Raw genomic sequence first — 15,564 nt, forward strand, 5'->3', positions numbered from 1 at the left:
TCAGAAGGACACAGAGCTCCTGGAAGGTGTCCAGAGCAGAGCCACTCAAATGCTCAGAGGGCTGAGCACCTCCCTGGGAAGCCAGGCTGAGGGATTGGGGTTGTTCAGCCTGGAGAAGAGGAGGCTCCCAGGTGAGCTCAGAGCAACCTTTCAATATCTGAAGGGGCTCCAAGAAAGCTGGGGGAGGGCTTTGGACACGGGGGGGTAGGGAGAGGACAAGGGGAATGGGTTAAAACTGGAAGAGGGGAGATTGAGGTTGGATATGAGGAAGAAATTCTTTAGTGTGAGGATGATGAGACACTGGAACAGGTTGCCCAAGGAAGCTGGAGGGATGGGATAGGGGGAGATAACTTCAAGCTGAAATAGGGGAGATTTGGATGAGATGTTGGGAAGAAACTCATTACTCTGAGGGTGCTGAGCCCCTGGTTGCCCAGGTTGCCCAAGGAAGCTGTGGCTGCCCCATCCCTGGCAGTGTCTCAGCCCAGGTTGGATGGGGCTTAGAGCACCCTGGGCTGGGCGAGGTGTCCCTGTCCATGACAGAAGGGTTGGAACTGGATGAGCTTTAAGGTCCCTTCCAACCCAAACCATTCAATAATTCTCTATTTTCTGCACTACTGGGATGGGCTGAGCTGGGTTGGTGCCAGGTGTCCACCTCACCATTCCCTCACTCCCCAGCACTGACAGGAGAGGGGGAGAAAATTCATGGGCTGAGTAAAATACAGGGAGATCACCTACTGATTCCCATCACGAGCAGACCAGACTTGAGTCGGGAAAAAATAATTTACTTTACTGCCAATTAAAACAGGCTTGGACAGTGGGAAACAAAGACAAATGAAAACAACACCTCTCTCCCACCTCCCCTTTCCCTCAGCTCAGCATCACTCCATACCCAACTCACCATGGGGCTGCTCCTCAGGCTTTTTTCCTCACTGCCACTCCGTGTTTTGCCCATCCTTTACACATATTTTTGCCAGAGGCAGCCCCAGTGCTGCTGATGGGGTCATCCTCAGCAAAGGGCAGCCCCATCCTCCCCCCCCAGAGGCTGCACTGCAACCCGTCTGCTACCAAAACCTGAAGATTTGTACCCAACCAACCATGTTTGCTAAAATGAACCACAGAATTTATCACAGGATCACAGACTGGTTTGGGTTGGAAAGGACCTTAAAGCTCATCCAGTTCCAACCCCCCTGCATGGGCAGGGACACCTCTCACAGCCCAGGGTGCTCCAAGCCCCATCCAACCTGGGCTGAGACACTGCCAGGGATGGGGCAGCCACAGATTCCTTGGGCAACCTCTTCCAGGGTCTCACCACCCCCAAATTAAAGAATTTCTTCCTAATGTCCAGCCTAAATCTCCCATCTTCAAGTCTGAAACCATTGTTTAAACCATCTAAAATGTGGCAGAACAGTAACATGAGCTTGGCTTTCATCTACAGGAAGCAAAGCAGTTGATAATCTCTTTATCTGCCACAGGGATAACACCATCATCTTGGATGAGTCAAACAGTTTTAATGCTGAAACCCCTCTGGGTGTCCTCTCCTGCCTTCTCAGGCCCATTCTACTGAGTAACCCTGAGTTACTCTCACCCTGCTGTGCAGCTGGGCTGTATCTTATTGTCAAGGTCTGTTTGGAGCCTTGGTCCTATTGAGCTAGCAGGAACTGAGACAAAAGAGAGTGCAAAAACCCTGATATAAATATAGTGATAGAGATGACAAAAACATTCAATGCCATCAGGTTTTCCATCCCAGAAGAGCGAGTCCCTAAAAGCTGGATAATCAGTAGCCTGAGTCTGGAGCAAGGCTCCACGTTGTAACTTTGGAGAGAAAGAAAGGCATCACCTAAAATAAATTAATTTCTTCCTAATATCCAACCTAGATCTCCCCTCTTCCAGTTTAAAGCCATTACCCATTGTGCTATCATTTACACCCTTAAAATGGCTCTCCCCACCTTTCCTGCAGCCCCTTCAGGCACTGGGAGGAGCTCTAAGGTCTTCCCAATGCCTTCTCCAGGCTGAACAACCCCAACTCTCTCAGCTTGCCTTGATAGGAAAGGTGCCCCAGCCCTTGGATCATCCTCACAGCCCTGTACACGTCTCAGATACCCTGAAGCATCTCAAATTGCAGGAGGTGCTAATTTGGGCCCCCCTGCCACGGTTCTCCAAGCCCCATCCAACCTGGCCTTGAACAGCTCCAGGGATGGGGCAGCCACAGCATCTCTGGGCAACCCAGGACAGGGGCTCAGCACCCTCACACTGAAGAATTTCAGACCAATATTTCATTTAAATCTCCCCTCTATCAGCATGAAACCATTCCCCCTCATCCCATCACTCCATGTCCTTGGATAATGTCCCTCCCCATCTTCAGGCACTGGAAGGTGCTCTAAGGTCTCCCCAGAGCCTTCTCTTCTCCAGGCCAAGCAAACCCAGCTGTCTCAGCCCATCTTCACAGCAGAGCTGCTCCAAACCTCTGATTACCTTTGTGGCTTCCTCTGGACTCACTCCAAGAGTTCCATGTCCTTTATAGGTTGGGGGGATAGAACTGGACACAGCCCAGGGGGTCTCACAAGAGTAAAGGGGGAGAACCACCTCCCTTCACCTGCTGGCCACACTTCTGACACAGACCACACTTCTTTTCATAATTCTACTGATAAATACTTATCCAACAGTCTTCAGTGCCACCTCCATTCACAGCAGCCCATACAGAGCTTGTCCTTTACAGAAGTCATACCCTAGAGTGATTTGACACTATTAAGTTACAGCCACTATTGGAAATCACTGTAACAGATCAAATGTAATTGTTCTTCCATTACCCAACACTTAATCAAGGAGAGAGGGGCACCAAATGCAACCCAAAATGCATCAATACACAGAAATTCACAACAGAATATTCCCAACCTTTTCCACTGGCATCCCCACAGTCATTTCTTCATCTCCCAAGATTCTTATCAACAATGGTGGATAGAAATAAAACCACCTGAACCCAAAACTACAGCTTTAAAAAATACTTTCCAGGGAGAAAGTCAAGAGATTTCCTTAGTAAGTGCATTATTTTACTTCCAGTAAAAGAAAGTTGTGGGGAATAAAACAAGTGAAATGAAGACCATGGGGTTGCCTTGTGAATTCCCTGGAAGGAGTGGTTTTCATTAGCAGGGAGACACAGCCCAGTCCTAATCCCAGGTCAAACATTTGGCATCAAATGTTTGGGATCAAACATTTATCACCAGTCAATGAAAGGGAAAATCAGGGCTCTCTGCAACTGGGGCAAGAGGTGCCATGAAGTGGATTGTTTGCACTTAGGAAGATGGAATTGTCTTGGAGCACCCAAGTCACCAGATGGGTTTTAGGAATGAAATTGTTGGGAGGTTCCAGAGTGGGAGTAATTTGACCAACACTGTACAAGGTTTCAACCTTGTGAGCTACAGCTTGTATTAGCACCATGATCTACAACCACCTGAGATGAGCAAACAGGCAGAAAAACATCAAGCAAGAGCAAATAAACTAACCCTGCCCCAGCCCTGGGAGCTGCCTTTGTTTAAGACTGAATGATTCCTATGATGTATGGAGTAGTTATCATTTCAAATAGCAAGGCTTTCAAAATATTAAAATTAAACTTGTAGAGGTGAGATGGGTTTGAATGGAAGTAATATTTTCAGAGTTCTCAAGTTGTCTTCCAATGCCTTCATACATTTGTCTCAAAGACCTTATGAGATACAATAATTCATATTTTTGTCACTTGGATTTTGTTTCACAATTTTCCAGCATTCCCTGCCCCCAGCTTGGATGCACTAAGAATTTTTTAATAAGTAATAATAAAAAAAAAATGTGCACAGACTTTGACAAAACATACATTCAGCCTTAGGTAAGGAGTACCAACACATATATAATGAACCTCTCAATGAGTAGAGTATCTAAGGAACACTGCACTTTGAGACTTTTTCACAGAATTATTGAGGCTGGAAAAGACCTCTGAGATCAACAAGCCCATCCTGTGACCCAACACCACCACATCAGCCAGACCATGGCACTGAGTGCCACAGCAGACTTGCCTTCAACACCTCCAGGGATGGGGACTCCACCACTTCCCTGGGGCAGCTTCAGGCCATGCCCTCTCCTCCTGTCACTTGGTTCCTGGAAGAAGAGTCTTCTCCTTAGAAGAATTTCCCCCTGGTCCCTTCACAGCCTCCTTGCTCTTCTCTGGACCTGCTCCAGCACCTCAATCTCCTTCCTGAACTTCCTGAGGGGCCCAGAACTGGACACAGGACTCAAGCTGTGGCCTCACCAGGGCTGAGTACAAGTGGAGAATTCCATCCCTGGACCTGTTGACCAAACTACTCCTGACAGAAGCCAGGATGCCATTGGCCTTCTGGGCCACCTGGTTTGTGAAATCAGAAGCTTTAATTCTCACTTACAACTAACATGAATAGGTCCAAAAAACCATAAATATTTTGGCCTAATGGAATTAAAGAAATATTGCAAGGACTTTCTCTGAAACTTGCCAACAGAAAGAATAAATCGTTTTTCTGAGCTCATCATCATTCCAGAGCCAAGGACTTACAATGGGTAAGATTAAAACCTGTTGTTACAGAGACATGGAAGGTTATCAGTGAAGACAGAACTGACAGGGAGAAGTTCCCTGCAGTTTTCTAGTGCAGAAAACAACACGTTTCACCCTCTCAGTATTTGGGTGGTTAATCCTTCAGCCTACAACAGCACTCAGGCCCTGGAAAAAGCAGAATTGGGAGGACACGATGTCTTCTTGTCATCTCCTTCATCTCCTTGATCCTCAGGGCTTCAACAGAAGGCCAACTGGTAAGGAATACATTTTTATTTCTCTTTTATTGGTATGTAAGCTGTCAGCATTTTCAGGAAGGGAACCTCATCGGGGGAATTCCTCTTGAAACTGCCAAGTGCTGCTCCATCCTTAACTGCAAAAACTCTCTCCTCTTTTTCAAATTAAAGCCTGAGAGTTATCTGCAAGACTTTTCCTCCCTGCTGACCAGAACTAGGATGCACTGAAAGCAACACAGATCCTGGTGGTCTTGACATTTAACTTTACCTTCAGGCAAGGTCTGCTTTTAATAGCTGCAGTGCCTGGCTTGCCCTCCTTAGATTCTCTGGAATTTTATAGAATTAATCCCCTGTATCTGCAAAACATTATAAGATATGGAAAGATAATCAAAAGCTGCTAAAGAGATCCTCAATATTCCTTTGGCATTATTCAGTCTTTGCAGCCTATCACTCAATAGTTTCTAACATAATCCCACAACTGTTCTTTGCTAAAGATTCATTAACTCCAAGTAAAGCTCTGTCCACGCATGGATTAGGCTCTATCTGCACTTGCAAACCCTTCAAACAAACAAGTCATATCTAGAAACTATTTGAGAGAGTGTTAATTAGCCTGGCTGAAATCATGTTAGATCCTATCCTAGCAATTCACCAGTGTGGACAATCAAATTCCAATGTCTGGACCTGTTCTCCAGCACATTTTTAATTTCCTAATATACACTTCATTTATCTTCACATACCATGCGTGTTGATGGTATCACACCAGTAAGAGAAAAATTTAACAACAAAAGATGCTCAAATGAGAAAGTTTTTTTTAAGGAATATTTTATTTCAAACCAGCCTGATTTGGGTTCTAAACATTTATTCATCTGCTGTAAGCCCAGAAGAAATTTAAAGCTCAGTTAAATGAAAACTCACTGCCATTAAGACAGATTGCTAATAAAGTCATCCCCACAAAATGTATTGCACTTATCAGACTTTTAACAGAATCAAACTTGCAATTATTAGAGCCTGAAGTCTGTGCTTTGTTATTAAATATGCAAAATTAAAGCAATGGTCTAATATAGAGCAGCCAATCACTCATCAGCAAAATCCCCTCTGACAGCAGCACAGACAAAATAAAAATCACCCCCAGAATGAAACCAGCAGTGCAGAAAGGCTGTGCAAGGCATTTTGCATAACTGAAGATATCCGAGAGGAACTTGAGGCTGAGATACCCAAAGTCATTAATGAACATGAGTTTGTGGACCTAAATGAAGCTGCTTAAAAATATTCCCTTTCCAGAGAATGCTGATCCAGCTTTGAGTAAAAATCAGAGATTTTCCTGGTCTCAACATATTCATGGCAAGCAAACATTGTAAAGATTTGAGGACATTTATTTTTACTAGTAAGACTCATCTGTTCTTCATATTTATCATTTGATTTTTAAACCATGAGGGAATATTTAGACTACAAATCCAAACTTGTTTTATCAGAGCATCCGGAAAGTTATTATTTTTAAATGAAAGCTGAGATTCTCACCTAATCAAATTAATCCAGGAGTAGGGGTCATATTTATACACAAGGACTGTTAATTTTCCATGGTAAACCCAGACAGGAATTGAATTGAAAATAGCTGATTAAGCAATTATCATGAGCCTCCTCCACCTCCTACCAGTACAAACACGATGTGTACGTTGGGAGAGGTGGAGAAAAAGGAACAAGCAGTGTTGGGGTGAGGAAGGAACCTCCTAAAATAAATCAGTTACTGCTAGAAAGGCCCCTTTCCCCTTTCTTTTCTGCCTCTAGACACCTCCTCCTCCACTTCCCATCACAGTACCATGATGTAAGGTTTGTTTTTTTTCCATTGCCTGCACCACTCCATCACTCAGCTGTCAAAGCAGTAGGTAGAGCTCTGAGGGGCTGGAAATGTCACACAGTCATACACTGGTTTGGGTTGGAAGGGACTTTATTTAAAGTTCTTCTAATCCAACCCTCCTGCCATGAGCAGGACACCTTCAACCAGATCAGGGTGCTCAGAGCCCTCTCCAACCTGCCCTGGAATGTTTGAAGGTTTGGGGCAAGAGGATTTCTAACAGATGCCAGAGACAGAAAGTCAGGGGATTGGTCTGGTTTGGGCCAGGAAAAAGGGGATTTTCTGTCTTGTCCTTTTGCTTCCAGCTCAGTCTCTTGTCAGGAGCTGCACTTGCTGAAATGAACAGCAAGTTTCTCAGGCAGTGTCTGCTGCTGGGACTGATCCCACTCCATGGTTATAGTTACACCTGGGAATGGGCTGCAGAACCAAGGAACTGCTCAGCTCTGAGCAACATTTGGCCCTCCAGAAGGAGAAAAGGAGTAAAAAGGCCACACCTGAAACCCTCCCTTAGGGAGGAAGGGACAAGATAAATGACCAAACTTGACCAAACAGAGTATTCCATCCCATACACCTCATACTCAGGATAAATTTGAGGGATCACCAGGGTCAAACCCCTTCCTGCTTCCCCTTCTTCCCCTCTCCCTCTTTGTTTTGCCATCCTGGGAGGATTCCATCCCTTCCTCTGCCTGTGCTCCTGATCCATGCCAGCCTGAATCTGTGTGTTCCTGCCTCCAGCTCCCAACTGCTGCTGACCCCAGGATTCCAGCCTGGACTTTCCCAGGGCTGCCCTGCAGCCTCAGTGGGGATGTGAGAGTTATTGGGAGGAAGGGGGGAAGAACATGGGATCAATTTTCCTGTATATTTGTATAGATTTAGTAATTTTTCCTATTTATCATTCCTGTTCCATTAAAGCTGTGTAGTTTAGTTTCCAACATATCAGTCTCTCTCCCTTATTCTCCCTCGTTTCTTTATCAGGGAGGGGATTAATACAGAGCATCTGATACTTGGTTTCATTGCCAGGCCAGTGTTAAACCATGACAGGGGATACACAAAGTCCAGAAAACAGTTGTAAAAATAACTGAATGGTTATTATTTCCAAAAATGGCATAATTATGTGTGTGTATATATATATATATATATATATCATAAGAGCTGGAAGATGGGCACCAAAGAAACATAACAGCAATGCTCACTTGGTGGGATGTTAGCTGAGCATGGCATGTACAGAAAATATTTAGCCTGGATGCCATATTCATTTTAAGCAAAAGTTGAGAGGCAATAAAAGGCCATAGACTTAGAGCCAGGCCTGGGTGAAGAAGACTGCTTTCCTCTAAATAAGGAGGGGTGAAGAAAAAAGTTCAGCATTGAATAAGCAAGTTATTTAAAAGCCTCCTAAATTTTGAATGTGAGAGGAGTTTGTCATCCCCAGTCACAGCTCCACCTCTCTAAGGCAAAGCAATGGGAAGTGGGAGGACAGACACCATTTGGGAACTCCTGATGTGGGGACAGACTGATGGCATTTCACTGTCACCTACAGCTGCTATGTTCTTTTCTTTCAAAATTCACTGGAGCCCGAAGTTGTACTTCCATGTGAGAGTTTGTACACTCCAGAAAGACCACAATAAAACCATAGACTCATAGAATAATTTGGGTTGGAAGGGAGTTCTAAAGCTCACCCAGTCCAACCAGTATCAGGGACACCCTCACCCAGATCAGGGTGCTCAGAGCCTCCTCAAGCCTCACCTTGAACATCTCCAGGGATGAGGCCTCAACCACCTCCCTGGGCACCCTGTGCCATTGTTCCACTGCCCTCATGGGATACAACTTGTTCCTAATATCCAATCTCCATCTCCTTTTCTCTCCTTTAAACACAAATGCTCCAAAGAGCATTTGGGTTAGGAACTGGCTGGAGGGCTGGGCCCAGAGAGAGGTGCTGAACGGGGCTGCATCAAAATGGCAGCTGTGGTGTCCCCCAGGGATCAGTGTTGGGCCCAGTTCTGTTTAATATCTTTATCGACGACTTAGACGAAGGGATTGAGTCCATCATCAGCAAATTCTCAGATGACACTAAGCTGGGGGGAAGTGTGGATCAGCTGGAAGGCAGGAGGGCTCTGCAGAGGGACCTGGACAGACTGGAGAGTTGGGATGATCCCAACGGGATGAGGTTCAACAAGGCCAAGTGCCGGGTCCTGCAACAACCCATGGGGAGCTCCAGGCTGGGCACAGAGTGGCAGAAAGGGACCTGGGAGTCTGGATTGCCAGGAAGCTGAAGAGGAGCCAGCAGTGTGCCCAGGTGGCCAAGAAGGCCAATGGCATCCTGGGCTGTGTCAGGAACAGCGTGGCCAGCAGGTCCAGGGAAGGGATTCTGCCCCTGTACTCAGCCCTGGGGAGGCCACAGCTTGAGTCCTGTGTCCAGTTCTGGGCCCCTCAGCCCCTCAGGAAGGAGATTGAGGTGCTGGAGCAGGTCCAGAGAAGAGCAAGGAGGCTGTGAAGGGATCCAGCAGAATTGCTGTGAGGAAGGGCTGAGGGAGCTGGGGGTGTTGAGGCTGGAGAAGAGGAGGCTCAGGGGAGACCTCATCACTCTCTCCAACTCCCTGAAAGGAGGCTGGAGCCAGGGGGGGGGTTGGGCTCTTTTCCCAGGCAACTCTCAGCAAGACAAGAGGGCAGGGTCTCAAGTTGTGCCAGGGGAGGTTTAGGTTGGAGATTAGAAAGAATTTCTTTCTGGAGAGGGTGATCAGGCATTGGAATGGGCTGCCCAGGGAAGTAGTGGATTCTCCGTGTCTGGAGATATCTCCAAAGAGCCTGGATGTGGCACTGAGTGCCATGGGCTGGGAACTGCAGTGGGAGTGGATCAAGGGTTGGACTTGATGATCTCTGAGGTCCCTTCCAACCCAGCCAAGTCTATGATTCTATGATTCTATGAAAGAGAAGACATCAGATTCGTGGCTCCTGGGATGGCTGAGAAAGTTTCCCTGCTTTAGGATAGAATTATCAGCAGCCTGAAAAGTGATGGAACAACAAATCTAACCCACAGCACAAGTCAAGTGCTTTGTGAGAAGGAAGACATTCAGCAAAAGCTCCCCATGGCATGATTGGTAACCCACTGAGAGATACAGGGACTCTCAGGTCTGATCATCCCCTACTGCTTTTTCATATAACACTTTTTACTGCTGTGCACCATCAATATCCAGGACATAATTGAAGGCCAGTGGGTTTCTTTTCTCTCTTGTAAACAAGAAATTATCTAATTTTTATTTCCAGTGCAAGACTGCAACATGTTAGAGAAAAACGGTGGAAGTTGGGCAGTGCAGTGCTACCATTTGTCATGTCATGCTTGAAAGATCTGAAAATGTCACCAAAGAGAAAAAATCCTAAGCTAAGTAAGTAAAAATAAGTAAAAATAAGCTAAGTAAAAATAAAAAAAATAAAAAAAAAATCCCTGTCTTTGGGTAAAAGTTCAACACAGGTGACACGTGAAATCTCAGTTCAAAGGTAGGAAAATTGATCTTATATACCAGAATTCTCACACAGAATCACAGAATCACAGAATCCTAGGGGTTGGAAGGGACCTCGAAAGATCATCTAGTCCAACCCCCCCTGCCAGAGCAGGGCCACCTAGAGTACCTCACATAGGAACGTGTCCAGGCGGGTTTTGAATGTCTCCAGTGAAGGAGACTCCACGACCCCCCTGGGCAGCCTGTTCCAGGGCTCTGTCACCCTTACAGGAAAAAAATTTTTCCAGATATTCAACTTGAACCTCCTGTGCTCCAATTTACACCCATTACCCCTTGTCCTATCACTGGTCACCACTGAGAAGAGCCTAACTCCATCTCCCTGACACTCACCCCTTACATATTTGAAAACATTGATGAGGTCACCCCTCAGTCTCCTTTTCTCCAGACTAAAGAGACCCAGCTCCCTCAGCCTTTCCTCATAAGGGAGATGTTCCACTCCCTTAATCATCTTAGTAGCTCTGCGCTGGACTCTTTCAAGCACTTCCCTGTCCTTCTTGAACTGAGGGGCCCAGAACTGGACACAATACTCCAGGTGCGGCCTCACCAATGCAGAATAAAGGGGGAGGAGAACCAAACAATATTTCTAACTATTTAACCATATAAATTTAAACCTGTCAACAGAGAAGGAAATAGATACCTGTTCATTTTTTCAAACACTCAGACCCTTTACAATGTTGAAGTTTACAAGAAGCACCTGATTAATAAGTGCTTGACTAATTCTGCTGGAATTTACATCTCCATTAGGTCTTTGGAATTAAAAGACAATAACAAATGTGTTATTCACAGTTCCAAGTATAAAAATTACTCAATATCTTTAAAAGAGAACTCAATTTCAGTGTATTTACATATAATCTGATGAGAGCTTCACTGCACTTCATTCAACTATGGAATGGACTGCCCGGAGAGGTGGTAGATTCTCCGTCCCTGGAGACATTTAAAAAAAGACTGGATGTGGCACTCAGTGCCATGGTCTAGCAACTGCTCCGGTGGGTCAAGGGTTGGACTAGATGATCTCTGAGGTCCCTTCCAACCTGGCTAATTCTATGATTCTATGATTCTATGAACTGGCTTAGAAAACAGGGATACAAATTTTATTGTGCTTCTCTCCAAAATGAGGCACCTGGTGCTAAAATTATAGAATCACAGAATGGCTGAGGATGGAAGGGACCTCAGAGCTCATCTCCTCCAATCCCTCTGCTATTAAACTTCTATTAACTTCACTTGAAAGCCACACACCTGGCCAGTAGTTTTTACCAACAAGGAATTAATTTATAGCCCTAAATACAAACTTTGAAGCCTGACTTTGTAAACCTGAGAAGGTTTGGTTGGTGGTTTTTTCACTGTACTTTATCCCTGTTAAATCTTTAACCAGTAATTGTTAATTTTGGTTTTGTTGTGTGTGGCTTTTTTTTTTTAATTACTAAATCTCTGATAAATCTTTTAGCAATTGATTCATCCAATTTGAACTCAATCTGACTAAATTCTGTTCTGAAAGCCTTTTTTATTTTTTTTTTGTCCTATTATTCTCAGTAGGCAGTGCTAAGGTTTCCTCTAAACAGTTTTGGGATTGCTCTGACAGTTACTCATAGTCCTTCCAGACAAAACCATAAATGCAAAACATTCCACAAACTACTTTTTTCATAACTTCATATTTCCTTAAAGAATACCAAAAAAACCCCAAAAAATAATATTTAGTGCTCTAACATGATATGTGATGTGTATGTTCAGAGGAGTTACAAATGTACTAAGCACCAAATTGTGTCATATCTGAGGATTTGATAAATTTTACAAGGATGGGATTGTTCCAGTCATTAATACTGAACCAGAACCTTTCTTCTGAGAGAGGGGAAATCTTTCATCTCATTTATATTCTTCCCACCCACCCAAGATCTCCTGGATATCAGAAAATCATAGAATCATAGAATCATAGAATCCTAGGGGTTGGAAGGGACCTCGAAAGATCATCTAGTCCAACCCCCCCTGCCAGAGCAGGGCCACCTAGAGTACATCGCGCAGGAACGTGTCCAAGCGGGTTTTGAATGTCTCCAGTGAAGGAGACTCCACAACCTCCCTGGGCAGCCTGTTCCAGGGCTCTGTCACCCTTACAGTAAAAAAATTTTTTCGAATATTCAACTTGAACCTCCTGTGCTCCAATTTACACCCATTACCCCTTGTCCTATCACTGGTAATCACTGAGAAAAGCCTAACTCCATCTCCCTGACACTCGCTCCTTACATATTTGAAAACATTGATGAGGTCACCCCTCAGTCTCCTTTTCTCCAAACTAAAGAGACCCAGCTCCCTCAGCCTTTCCTCATAAGGGAGATGTTCCACTCCCTTAATCATCTTCGTAGCTCTGCGCTGGACTCTTTCAAGCACTTCCCTGTCCTTCTTGAACTGAGGGGCCCAGAACTGGACACAATACTCCAGGTGTGGCCTCACCAATGCAGAATAGAGGGGGAGGAGAACCTCTCTTGACCTACTTCTGAAATGGTTCCAGACATGGCTTCAGTGGTTCCAGACAGTTCTCTGGAAAGGACAGAAGAAAGCTTGTAGGTAGCACCACAGAAGGAACAGGAATTACCTACTAAATCCCCCCCAATTTCCATCTAGAGCCCCTTATGCATCCTTGTCCCTGGAGGTGGAGCCTCCCTTCATCATTTGGGGGATTTTAATGGAAAAATCCCTGAAAGCTTCACTCTTAGAGGACTAAAGAGGGAGGGGGCTGCTCTACTTCAGGCCCCTGTGGAGCTCATAGTGGCATTAGATGTGTAATTTATGGCAGAATTTTGTCCATAAATTCTTCATAGCTGGTGATGAAACAGAAGGTCTAGTTCAAAGAGCAGAACTGTCAGTTCTGCCAGCTCCTGTGTAATAAGAAAACCTAATGTCACATCAGATGAAACCCAAAATGCAAGATTTCAAACCCCTTTTTTCATCCCTCCCAAAGGATGTTTTTAGCACAGCACCATTGGTGTTTCCAACCCTGAGACATCACTTGGGTTCTCAGCACTGGCAGGGAGGTGGTGTACAGAATCTGCTGGGCTTCTTTCACCTCTCATTTCCCTAATTCCATCCTCCTTCAGTCAGCAGAGATCAGCTGTCAACTCATTAGTAATTAAAAGGAGAGGTCAGGTACCTAGAGGTAATTCACTGCAACTATTTCCAGTCCTGTGTTGTTGTTTTCCCATGGTGGTTCCCAACTATCTATACAAAAGCATGAGAGAATGCCAGAATAACATCATTCCATGGGAAATAACTACAAATTTGGTTGAGAAATAAATTTCACTGATAAAAATTGGTCAGGAAAGGAGGAGGAGTGGTAGCTGGAAACAGTTTTGAAATGTATTCTGGAGATGATGGCTCACAATGTGACACACTCTGTTCTTCTGAATCCATTCTATCAAACAGATTACTACAGAGAAACTGATTGATGCTACAAAATGTGATGTGTCCTAGCACAGTGTCTCAGTTCAGACCCCAAAACACATGGACTCCTCAGAACCCATCAGTTCTGTCTAACTAACAAAGGTGAGATGATCACACACACTCATTTTGGTCTGCAGATCTTACTGGAGAAGAGGCACCAACAAGAATGACAGGGAAATGAGGTTTGGGAAATGAAAAGAAGCATGAAGTGGAGATTCAGAGGAGGAGAAATGATGATTCTGAAATTTTTCAGTCTACTGGGGTTTTCAGATTAGTGGCTGTGTGACTGGGCTAACAGGAGCAGTGTTACAGAGGGCTGGAGCAGGAGGGGAGGAGGATGCAAAGGGAGAGGGACTGCAAGGTCAGAGGAGATTTTGTCCAGTTCTGGAGTCCCCAACATCAGAAGGACACAGAGCTCCTGGAAGGTGTCCAGAGCAGAGCCACTCAAATGCTCAGAGGGCTGAGCACCTCCCTGGGAAGCCAGGCTGAGGGATTGGGCATGTTCAGCCTGGAGAAGAGGAGGCTCCCAGGTGAGCTCAGAGCAACTTTCCAATATCTGAAGGGGCTCCAAGAAAGCTGGGGGAGGGCTTTGGATACGGAGGGGTAGGGAGAGGACAAGGGAAATGGGTTAAAACTGGAAGAGGAGAGAGTGAGATTGGACATGAGGAAGAAATTCTTTGGGGTGAGGGTGCTGAGCCCCTGGTTGCCCAGGTTGCCCAAGGAAGCTGTGGCTGCCCCATCCCTGGCAGTGTCTCAGCCCAGGTTGGATGGGGCTTGGAGCACCCTGGGCTGGGGGAGGTGTCCCTGACCATGCAGGGGGTTGGAACTGGATGAGTTTTAAGGTCCCTTCCAACCCAAAGCAGTTTGGGATTCTATAGTGGGTATGGATAAGTGGCAACTGGGACATGGGATGGTGGGATGTGGGGGTAAAATCTGAGGATCAGGGATATAGAATCATAAAATTGGCTGGGTTGGAAGGGACCTCAGAGATCATCGAGTCCAACCCTTATATATATGGGGTATGGCCAGAGGAAAGTATCTGAAACCACAACAATGGATTTATTGCTTTGAAGGATGCAAAGCCAGGAACCAGGATGGGACTTTCCCCTACTGGATGTACCTGGGACCTTGGTAAATGGGGCTGCTCACATCCTGAGTGCACCCACATCTGCTTCTTGATGCATTTTCTGATTCTGTAGGCTGAATGTTTAACTTCTGAGCTATGGGGTAAAAAATCTGAAGGTTGAATTGAATATGCTTAAATTGGAATTCATGCCACTTGGCTTTAGACATCTACAATGGAGATCTACATCTGAGTACATCAGCCTTGGTTCCTTCTGCAGTCTGGAAAGAAGCAGACACTTGAATGGTGATTCATCTGACATATTATGGATGTTTTCTTCAAGATAGAATGAATCATATTTTAAAATGTCAGTTTCTAAGAACTGATCATAAGGAAACCAGTGAGAAAGTCAGATGAATTCCACCTGTGCCACTTCAGGAACATCACCAAGACTTATGATCTATTCAGTGGGAGGATCATCCATCCCTCTGTGTATATATATTTATTAAAGCATGGCCTTGACAGCACCAGAGATTCTGGGTTATGAACCAGGAGAAATGTTAACAGTACAATGTCTGATCAAAATAGCAAAGCAAACAATAGCAGAGAAAAATAACAATCCTACCTACAAGGGTTACCAGAAGGTAATCTGTCTACCAAACAGTTCTGTTTCTAACCAGCACAGTGTTCACCCAGCTCAGACAGGTAACACAGACAGAAATATATCAGGTACAGGTGGTAGTCAACTTCTGATATTTTGGGGATTGTCACATCTTTTCACTTCCCATGAAAATCACAGCTTTCATTTTTACAACCTGCCTGTTGTGACATTACAAAAATGGGGATCACCAACACTGAAAAATTTAAAATTAAGCAAATAAAAATACAAACACCATTTCTCCTTCCAGGAAGATACACAG

The 15,564-nt window shown here is 45.0% G+C and overlaps 1 protein-coding gene across 1 annotated transcript in view; it reads right to left on the bottom strand.

The window, feature by feature from the left end:
* The window catches only part of MSRA (methionine sulfoxide reductase A), a 358,932-nt gene that overhangs the window by 217,003 nt on the left and 126,365 nt on the right, over window positions 1–15,564 (bottom strand). The window lies entirely within an intron of this gene.

The sequence above is a fragment of the Calypte anna genome, chromosome 3, assembly GCF_003957555.1.
Source record: "Calypte anna isolate BGI_N300 chromosome 3, bCalAnn1_v1.p, whole genome shotgun sequence".
Taxonomy (NCBI): domain Eukaryota; kingdom Metazoa; phylum Chordata; class Aves; order Apodiformes; family Trochilidae; genus Calypte; species Calypte anna.